Source organism: Octodon degus, unplaced genomic scaffold, assembly GCF_000260255.1.
Source record: "Octodon degus isolate 3935 unplaced genomic scaffold, OctDeg1.0 scaffold00243, whole genome shotgun sequence".
NCBI lineage: Eukaryota > Metazoa > Chordata > Mammalia > Rodentia > Octodontidae > Octodon > Octodon degus.
This window is the reverse complement of record NW_004524819.1, coordinates 1,741,874-1,753,057: the sequence shown is the minus strand read 5'-3', so window position 1 is coordinate 1,753,057 and position 11,184 is coordinate 1,741,874.

The following is an 11,184-nucleotide window of genomic DNA, read 5'->3' as shown; positions in this document are numbered from 1 at the left end:
GAATCAAATGCCGAAACATATGGAGGAAACTGAATGCCCACCCAGAACAAGTGCAGAGGACACTAGCTCAGCTGAATTGTATGAATTTATAGCGTCGAAAGTAAACAAGCAACAGCAGAAAGTTATACAGGAACTCAAAGTGGAATGCTTTTCTGAAATAAAGAAAATAATTCCCTGAATGCATAGCATCTGAAGTAAAGAATCAACTGCAGAAACATAGGGAGACAATAAGCTTGTCCTCTGGATGGTTAACAGCCTAAGTTTGCAGACCAAAATTAGAGAAAAAGAAGGGCTGTAAGGAAAGCCAACATTTTGGCCCTAGCCTTCTAAGGTCAATTAAGACTGAGCACATATGAGAACTTGTACTGTAACGTCATGTAACTCGGTAGTGTACCAAATTTTCTGGTCAAGGAGATTATGGGGCCATAGAGGAAAGTGATCATTGATGTAGAGTATGCCTAAGGAAAGCCACCTGGAGAGAATACATTCTATCAGGCTTTCTCAGAGAGCACATTGACCAAGCAATGGCCATGACTCGTCCACATGGATAACACTGACAAAGGTTCTACAATCTGAGGTACAGGATCTCAGGATAAATCCTGAGGTGATTTCACTGACTTTGTCAGACCCAAAAGCTATAACTCTTGTTGCATGTGTCCTGCTATACCTTGGTCTTAACCATCCAGCAGAAATGTATAAAAATGAAATATAAGAAATAAATCCATGCTGTTATGTTGAGCCCTAGGGGACTCAGGTCAACAATTTCTGACATTGCCAGTGAAGCAGAAGATCCAATACTATTATGGGCTGCTGGACTCTTCTAGAATATTTGGCTGATTTTATATACCTATAATATTCAAATAACGGAATTTAACAAAAGAAGTGTATACAGATGAATGTCCATTTTGTATCTGTGTATTCAAAATGGTTAGGATAAATATATAGTTACATTCTCTTAATGAATAGAATGATTTGTTCTAATAGTGTTTGTAAATAGGATATCAAGTCCGCATCTTGTACAGCAATTAACCACTAAGAAGAATGCATGCAGTGTGTTAATTATTGAAACTGTCCTACCGATTTGATTTGAAACTGTCTCATTGTTATTTGTTTATCAATAAAAATATGGCAAAAAAATAAGAAAAAAAAGAGCTGAAAAGAGCCTGATGTAATAGCACGTATGTGAACCCCAGCACTCTAGGAGACTGAAACAGAAGGAACACAAGTTCAAGCCTAGCTTGGGCAACTTAGCAATTTAGAGAAACCCTGTCTCAAGGTTAAAAATAAATAAATAATTAAAAGCCAGGGGCATAGCTCAGCAGCATAAGCACCTGCCTGGCAAGTACAAGGTCTTGACTTCGATCCCCAGTACCAAAAAAGGGAGGGGGCTACAAATTTGTCTCACTGTAAACGTCTTAAATTCAGTCTCCATTACTAGGAGCAAGGCTGGGGGAGACAAAAGGAAGGCCAGCAAGGCGGTGAAACACAGAGGGGACCTGGGGAAGTGACAGACTCCCAGGGGCAACTTGAGTCCTTATCTTTCCTCCACAGGGCCCTAAGGACCTCCAGGCTGCCGCCAGCGAGGCCTGTGCTCTCATGGTCATCAACTCTCAATTTTGTCCCGCTAGCTTCTCTGCTATCCTACTTGGCCATGCTCACTGACTCTCGCTGAATTCCCAAACATCTGCGGCCTCACTTGGTGTGCCTGGCCTCACTCTCGGGGGCAACCAGTCCTAGCACATGGGACACGACAGGGCATCAAGTTTCAGTAAATATATTTGATGATTATTATTTCAAATGAATAGCAAAAAAATATGAGTAAAAGACTGAAATATTTCACTCTCAAAATGGATCATGCAACCACAACATTGAATTATACTCAAGTAGAATTCTAGTGAAAAACAGATTCCCTAAATGCTCATATTCGCTTTTCTTTTCTCAGGTCAGAGAAAAATGGCTTAAGAGATAATAATGTGCTAAAATAAAGCAGACATAAATTAAATAAAAACAAGATACTTAGGGAGGAAACCAATCTGAAAAAAACACTGTAATAAAAGAATTAATAACTGCTTCTAAAGAAGACAAAGATAAAAAAAGAGGAGATTAGAAAAGTCATGGATTCCTTGAATGAGCAATACAGGAAAGAAATATATCACATGAAGCAGAGTCAAAGAGATATACAGGAACTTAAAATCTCAATCACAAGCTTGCAACAACATCTGAGTGAAATTGAAGACATAGTTTCAGATCTTCAAGATGCTGATGCAGCTAAACAAAACATAAGAAAAGATTTTAAAAAAATTGGATGGAGACGAAGTCCTAGCCCAGGCCTGGTGAGTGCGTGGAAGAGCTTCCAGCTACCCTACACTGGCGGGAAATACTGGTCCCAGCCCAGAGGCAGCGTGGGTGAGACCCTCTTCCACCCCCTTGGGAAACCTACCACCACTCTGCAGCATGTCCCCCACACCGACTGCCAAATAGGAATTTCTGCCACGTTCCAGGATCACCCAGACACTGTCCTAGCCCAGGCACTGTGAGTGTCTGGGAGAGTTTCCAGCTACGTTGTGCCAGTGGGACCTACTGGTCACAGCCCAGACACAGTGTGGTGAAACCCTCTTCCACAAACTTGGGACACCGCCCATCATTCCATAGTACCCCCCACACCCAGCCAGCTGAGTAGGAATTTGTGTCGCATTCCAGGAACCGCCAGATCCAGTCTTAGCACAGGACCAGTGAGTATGTGGGAGAGCTGCCTCTTGCCACTACTCCAACTTGTCCCCTCCATACTCAGCTCAGGCCTGGAATACAGACAAGGGGTGAAACCCTGCAGCTGCAATCCCTGCAGAGAGGGAAGGGGACAGAGCCACCCAGCTAGCCCAGGAGCAATACATATTGCCAGAGGGGAACAACAGGTTCACCCTCAAGGGCAGTAGCAGGAAGGAGCTGAACACAGCAACCAGACCCAAGCCAGGCACAGCTGGATAAATCCAAACTTTGTAGATCTGCACCTGAACTTCAGTAGGTGCTAAGGATATAACTAAAACAAAGATCTACAACAAAGGTCAGAAGACAGTGCTACACAAAATGACGAGAAGGAACAAAATACAATATCAAAACCCAAACCCACCCATAACAAGAGCAGAGTTCACTAACAGAACAAACTAGGAATCACACAGCTGAAAGCCATGAATCAACGGCTTCTGAAATAAAGAAACAGCTGCAGAATGGTATAGAGAAACTCAGATTGGAAATAAAAAAAAAGAAATCCCTGAATTAATAACATCTGCAGTAAAGAATCAAACGCAGAAACATATGGAAGAAACCCAGTGCCTATCCAGAACAAGTGCAGAGGACACCAGCTCTGTTTAAATGTATGAATTAATAGCGTCAATAGTGAATAAGTAACAGCAGAAAGTCATAGAGGAACACAAAGTGGAATTCTTTTTTACTATCTCAGCTCAAATGTATGAATTAATAGCGGCGAATGTAAATAAGCAACAGCAGAAAGTTATACAGGAACTCAGAGAAAAATTCTTTTCTGAAATAAAAAAAGAATTATCAGAACTCATAGTATCTGAAGATTCAACTACAGAAACATAGGGAGGAAACCCAATCTGAAAAAAAAAAACACTGCAGTAAAAGAATTTATAACTGCTTCTAAAGAAGACATTGATAAAAAAAATGGAAGAGATTAGAAAAATGACAGATTCCCTGAATGAGCAATTCAGGAAAGAAATAGATCGCATGAAGCAGAGTCAAAGAGATACAGAGGAAATTAAAATCCCAATCACAAGCTTCCAAAACTGTTTAAATGAAAGTGAAGACAGAGTTTCAGATCTTGAAGATACTAGTGCGGCTAGTGAAAAGGGAAGAAAGGATCTCTTAAAAACAACTAGGATTCAGGAAAGAATAATCCATTACCTGCAAGATGATACAAATATGAACAATGTGAGACTAATAGGTATCAATGAGATAGAAGGAGTGAATACAAATGACATTAAAAATTATGGGCAGAAGAAATAGCAGAAAACTTCCCAAATATGAGGAAACAATCTGACATTGAGGTAACTGAAGCATACAGAATGCCGAGTAACCACAACCCAATGAAAAACACACCGAGACATATAATAGTCAACATCCCAGAAATTCAGCACAAAAACAAGATACTGAAAGCCACTAGAGAAAAGAAGCAGATCGCATTCAAAGGAAAACCCATCAGAATTACAGCCAACTTCTCTTCACAAACCATGAAGGTAAGAAGAGCATGGAGCAGAGTACTTCAAGTCCTCTACGAAAACAAATTCCAGCCCAGACTACTATACCCTGCAAAACTATCTTTCAAGTTTGATGGAGAAGTGAAATACTTCCATGACAAAGAACAGCTAAAGAATTTCGCGATGACAAAGCCAACCTTACACAGGCTACTGAAAGATGTTCTAGAGAGGGACCAAAATGATCAGAACTCCACGAATGAGATCGGAAGCAACCAACTAAATAGGGTAAGCAATTAAACACAGGAGAAAAAGGAGCAAATGACAACAGGTAATAACATGTCAACAGTAAGTCAATACATCTCAATTCTAACCATCAATGTAAATGGACTCAATTCACCAATTAAAAGAAATAGACTGGCACAGTAGATTAGGAAACAAAATCCAACAATATGCTATATACAAGAAACACATTTAACTCATAAAGACATTCATAGGTTGAAAGTCAAAGGATGGAACACAATACTACATGTCCCAGCACCTCAGAAAAAAGCAGGAGTAGCAATCCTATTCTCAGATAGTCTCAAATTAAAACCAAAAATGATCAAACAAAATAAAGAGGGCCACTATATACTGGTTAGGGGAAAAATTCAACAGGAAGAGGTAACACTAAACTATGTATGCACCAAACCCAGGAGCACTCAATTATATAAAGCAAACTTTAATGGACATGAAAAATCTAATATGCAATACCACAATTTTAAAAGGGTACCTTAACTTGCTCTTATCCCCAAAAGATATGTCAACCAGACAAAACTTAGCAAAGAAATAACAGAACTGAACCAGAACATGAAACAAATGGACTTGTTTGACATATACATAATGTTCTACCGAAACACAGCTGAATATACATTTTTCTCAGCTGCACATGGGTCATTTTCTAAAATAGACAACATACTGGTCCATAGGACATGCTTAAGTATATGTAAGAGAACAGAAAATATCCAATGCACGATATCTGACCAGAGTGCAATGAAACTGGAAATAAATGACAAAAGAAACCAGAGAAAAATTTAAATACATGGAAATAAATGACACCCTACTCAGCAAATAAGAGATCACAGATAAAATTAAACAAAAAATTCAACAATATCAACAATTCAATGAAAATTCAAGCACAACTTACTGTAAAGTATGGAAAACAATGAAAGCCGTTCTCAGAGGGAAATTCATAGCTGTGTACACACACATTAGGAAAACAGAACGGGAACAAATAAATACCCTAATGCTGCACATACAACAAATAGAAAAGGAAGAGCAAATGAAAGCCAGAGCTCAAAGATGGGAAGAAACCATGAAGATTAGAATAGAAATCAATTCAATTGACATGAAGAAAACAATTCAATAATTAAAAATGCAAAAAGGTGGTTCTTTTAAAGATTAAATAAAATTGATAAGCCCGTAGCTAACCTCATCAAAAATAGGAAAGAAAAAATTCCAATACAAGCAACAAGGAATCAAAGGGGTGTACTTACCACAGACCCAGTGGAAATTCAGAAGATTGTCAGTAGCTACTTTGAGAATCTTACTCTCACAGAATAGAAGACACAGAAGAAATGGACAGATTCATTGAAAGTTACAAATGACCACAACTGAATCGGAAAAGTATAACCACTCTCAATAACCCAATAATAGCCAATGAAATACAAGATGAAATTAAAAACCTACCGGCAAAGAAGTCCAGACCCAGATGGATTCACAACTGAATTCTCCAAGAAATTTACAGAACATGTAGTCCCTATACTCCACAAACTCTTCCATGAAATTGAAAAGGAAGCAATGCTCCAAAAATCATTCCTGGATTCAAGTATTATACTGATACTAAAACCAGGGAAAGACACAACTAAGAAACAGAATTAAGGCCGAATACCCTCATGAAGATAGATGCCAAAATCCTCAAGAAAATAGAATACAGCAAATCATCAAGAAGATCATACAGAACGACCAGGTAGGATTCATCCCAGGGATGCAAGGATCATTCAGTATTCGAAAATCTATCAATGTAATACATGATATCAATAGAGCTAAAAGTAAAACCCACATGATCTTCTGCATTGATGCAAAAAAGGCTAATGACAAAGTCCAACACTCATTCATGTTAAAAGTCCTACAGAAAATTGGAATAGATGGCCTCTACTTCAATCTGGTAAAAGCCATTTATGAAAACCCAAAGGCTAACATAATCCTAAATGGTGAAAATCTGAAATCTTTTACTCTTAGACAAATCTTTTACTCTTTAACAAATGGGAAAAACTGAAATCTTTTACTCTTAGATCTGGTACAAGACAAGGATGTCCTCTATCACCACTCTTATTCAATATAGTTCTGGAATCATTAGCTACAGCCATTAGACAAGAGAAAGAAATAAAAGGAATAAGAATAGATAAAGAAGAAGTTAAACTATCTTTATTTACAAATGACATGATACTTTACTTGGAAGACCCAAAAACCTCCACCGAGAAGCTACTAGAATTAACACAGAAATTCAGTAGCATACCAGGTTATAAATTCAATACCTAAAAGACAATAGCATTCCTCTACACAGAAAATAAACACACTCAGAGGGAAATTATAGAAACAATACCTTTTACAATAGCACCGAGGAAATTGAAATACCTTGGAATTAACCTAACTAAAGAAGTCAAAGATCTTTTCAAAAAAATTACACTACTCTGAAAAAAGACATCATAGAAGATTTCATAAAATGGAAAGATATTCCACGCTCCTGCATAAGAAGAACCAACATTGTGAAGATGGCCACACTGCCAAAATTGCTGTACAGATTTAAAGCCATCCTTATCAAACTACCACCAATGTACCTCACAGACCTAGAGAAATCAATTCTAAAATTTATTTGGAACCAGAAAAGACCTAGAATAGCAAAGGCAGTCCTGGGCAATAAAGACAAGGCACGGGCATAACAATTCCTGATTTGAAATTATACTACAAACCTACTGTGATAAAATCAGCATGCTACTGGCAACAAAATAGACCTCAGGATCACTGGAATAGAATAGAATACAGTGAATCCCTATGAACACACTCGGCCAACATATCTTTGACAAATGGGTCAAACATAGTCATTGGAAGAAAGATAGCTGCTTTAATAAATGGTGCTGGAAAAACTGGCTCTCAAAATGCCGAAAACTCAAACTTGACCCAGGTTTATGACCACGCACTAAACTAAAGTCAAAATGGATTAAAGATCTAAACATTAAAGTAGACACACTAAATCTCCTAGAAGAGAAAGTAGGAGGAACTCTTGAAGACATAGGGGTAGGAAAGACTTCATGAACAGAAATCAAATCACACGGGAAAGAGTTGAAAGAATTAACAACTGGGACCTGCTCTTACTGAGAAGTTTTTTCACATCAAAAGAAATTACCAAAAAAGTGAAAAGGCAACCCACAAATTTGGCAAAAATCATGACAAATATGTACTCAGACAAAGGTCTGCTCTCTAGAATTTATGAAGAACTTAAAAACACTAGGGCCTCAAAATTTAAAGACCCAGTCCAGAAATGGGCATCCGAGAGGAACACACGCTTCTGAGAGGATGAAATTAAACAGAAAAATAAATATATGAAAACCTGCTCCACATCTCTATCCATCTGTGAAATGCAAATTAAAACAACATTGAGATATCATCACACCCCAGAAAAATAGCTATCATAAAGAAATCACCCAACAACAAATGTTGGAATGGCTGTGGGGAAACAGGAACCCTTTTCCACTGCTGGTGGGAATGTAGCCTGGTGCAACCATTATGGAAATCAGTGTAGAGACTCCTTAGAAAAGTTGGACTGGAAATCTCATTTAAACCAGCTATTTCTCTACTGGGAATTTTCCCGGAGTATCTGAAAACATCATATCATAGGGATGTATGTGTGCCTATGTTTATAGTACTAAAATTTGTGATAGCCAAATCATGGCAACATCCAAGATGCCCATCCCCTGAGGAAGGGTTGAAAAAGATGTGCTATTTTTACACAATGAAGTATTATTCAGCTATTAAGAATGATAAACTCGAAGCCTTTATATTGTAGTGGATGTCACTTGAACATATACTCATAAGTGAAATGAACCAGACACGCATGTGAAAATATCATACAGATTCCATAGTATAAGAACTCAAAAGAAGAAATACAAATAGAAAGGTATAATACAAGTAAAAGGAAAGCAGGTCTTGAGGACTAACTAATCAAGAGACAGAAAAGAGCAGAGCTAGGAAGTATGACAATGTCGAGCCATACAGTTATATGTAGAAGATGGGTAACACAATGATCCTGAGAATCTCCAGAAGATTTTTGAATCTAGCAGTTAATTGGAAAGATTCTCACCCTGACTAACTATATATACTGATACCTGTGAAATAAGCAACTGCACTGTGGATGGTATTCTTTAATAGTAGTTTCATGTATGAAGTGTTGGTCATTCTGGTCTTCAGAATATGGACTGCTTGTCATGACATATCATTTGCTGGTAAGCTGTCTCTTTGGTAGATGGTTGCTCAAAAAGAAGGGGGTGGTGAATGAAATCAAGAGTCAGGATAAGGAATATTGTGGGACTGTCCTGCTTCAAGGATATATATGGTTAGAATATTGGACTTATGTGTAAACATAAGAAGTATATAATTCTTTATGACTATTTTAAAAATATATTCTAATTTTAAATGTATTTATCCTATTCTGCAGGGACTTAAAGTTCAATATATCAATACTTGACGAAAAATACCTGTTCCATGTTATACCTAAGATGTTTGATATTGAGACAGATAGTGAGGTTAAGCTGAACAGCCTAAATTGTATGGTAATAACAATAAGCTTGTCTTGTGGATGGTTAATAACCTAAGTTTGCGACCAAATTAGAGAAAAAGGAAGGCTGCAAGGAAAGCCAACATTTTGGCCCTAGCCTTCCAATGTCCATTAAGACTCAGGACATATGAGAACTTGTACAGTTACATCATGTAACTCGGTAGTGTCCCAAATTTTCTGATCAAGGAGATTATGGGGCCATAGAGGAAAGTGATCATTGATGTAGAGTAAGCCTAAGGAGAGCCACCTGGAGAGAATACATTCTCTCAGGCTTTCTCGGAGGGCACATTGACCAAGCAATGGCCATGACTCATCCACATGGATGACACTGACAAATGTTCTACAATCTGAGGTAGAGGATCTCAGGATAAATCCTGAGGTGATTTCACTGACTTTTTCAGACCCAAAAGCTACAACTCTTGTTGCATGTGTCCTGCTATACCTTGGTCTTAACCATCCAGCAGAAATGTATAAAAATGAAATATAAGAAGAAAATCCATGCTGTTATGTTGAGCCCTAGGGGACTCAGGTCAACAACTTCTGACATTGCCAATCAAACGGAAAACCCAATACTATTAGGGCTGCTGGACTCTTTTAGAATATTTTGCTGAGTTTACACACGTATAATATTCAATCCATGGAACTTACCTAAAAAAGGGGATACAGATGAATGTAAATTTTGCATCTTTGTATTCAAAGTGGTTAGTATAGTTATATAGTTACATTCTCTTAATGAATAGAATGATTTGTTCTAATGGTGTTTGTAAATAGGTTATCCTCTCCACATCTTGTATGGCAATTAACCACTAGGAAGAAAGTATGCAATGTGTAAATTATTGAAACTGTCTTACCAATTTGATTTGAAACTGTCTCATTGCTATTTGTTTCTCAATAAAACTATGGAAAAAAATAAAGTGAGTGGAGTATTTCTAGTAAAAGAATATATGAAACTTAGTTATCTATTCTACCCTTTGACTCCTACTGGTTTTCTTTGGATTTTTATCTTTGGAAAGTCCAAAATTGGATCATTCTGTAGTCCTTCTTTTGTGAGGGTATATGGACATAGGCTTTGTGATTTAAGCTCAGTTGCATTCTGTAACATGTAAATAACAAGGAACCTTACCCAAACATTGTACATCTATTTTGAGGAGATTTTCCTCTCTGTATCGAAAAATTGGAGGGGATAACATTTAAGAAATTTTCCACATTCGTAAGCTGTGATTGCTCAGAAGAAAAATCCAATTTTCACAATTCTATGTTTTATGATTTCTTTACACAAATGTGTGTTTGAAATATGGAACAAATTGCAAAAATCAGCTATTGAAGTAAGTAGCATAAGTAAGTTGGAGAGTACTGAACAAATTTTAAAGTTGGAATCATATAGTGGCAGACAGATTTTACAAAATAAGTTGTTTTCCAGGGATGGAATGTTACACTCTGTTCATCGGTGACACAGTAAGCTGAAGAATTGCTGGGGAACTGTTTAATCTCAAATTTCTGAATACATTCAATAAAAAATGTTTCTCTTGTACAGCAATTTACTAGAAAGAATGTATGCAATGTGTTATTTCTTGAAACTGTCCTACGAATTTGGTTTTAAACTGTCTTATTTCAATTTGTTTCTCAATAAAATTATGGGGAAAAATAAAAAAGAAGTACATAATTCTTTATGACTATTTTTAAAATATGTTCTAATTTTTAAATGTTTTTTATCATATTCTGCAGTGACTTAAAGTTCAACATATCAATACTTGATGAAAAATACCTGCTCCATGTTATGCCTAAGATGTTTGATATTCAGATGGATAGTGAGGTTAAGCTTAAAAGCCTAAGTTGAATGGTAATAACAATAACTTTGTCTTCTGTATGGGTAACAACCTAAGTTTGCAGACCAAAATTAGAGAAAAAGGAGGGCTGCAAGGAAAGCCAACATTTTCACCCTAACCTTCCAAGGTCAGTTAAGACTCAGGACATATGAGAACTTGTGCTGTTATGTCATGCAACTCGGTAGTGTCCCAAATTTTCTGATCAAGGAGATTATGGGGCCAAAGAGGAAAGTGATCGATGATGTAGAGTGTGCCTAAGGAGAGTTAACTGGAG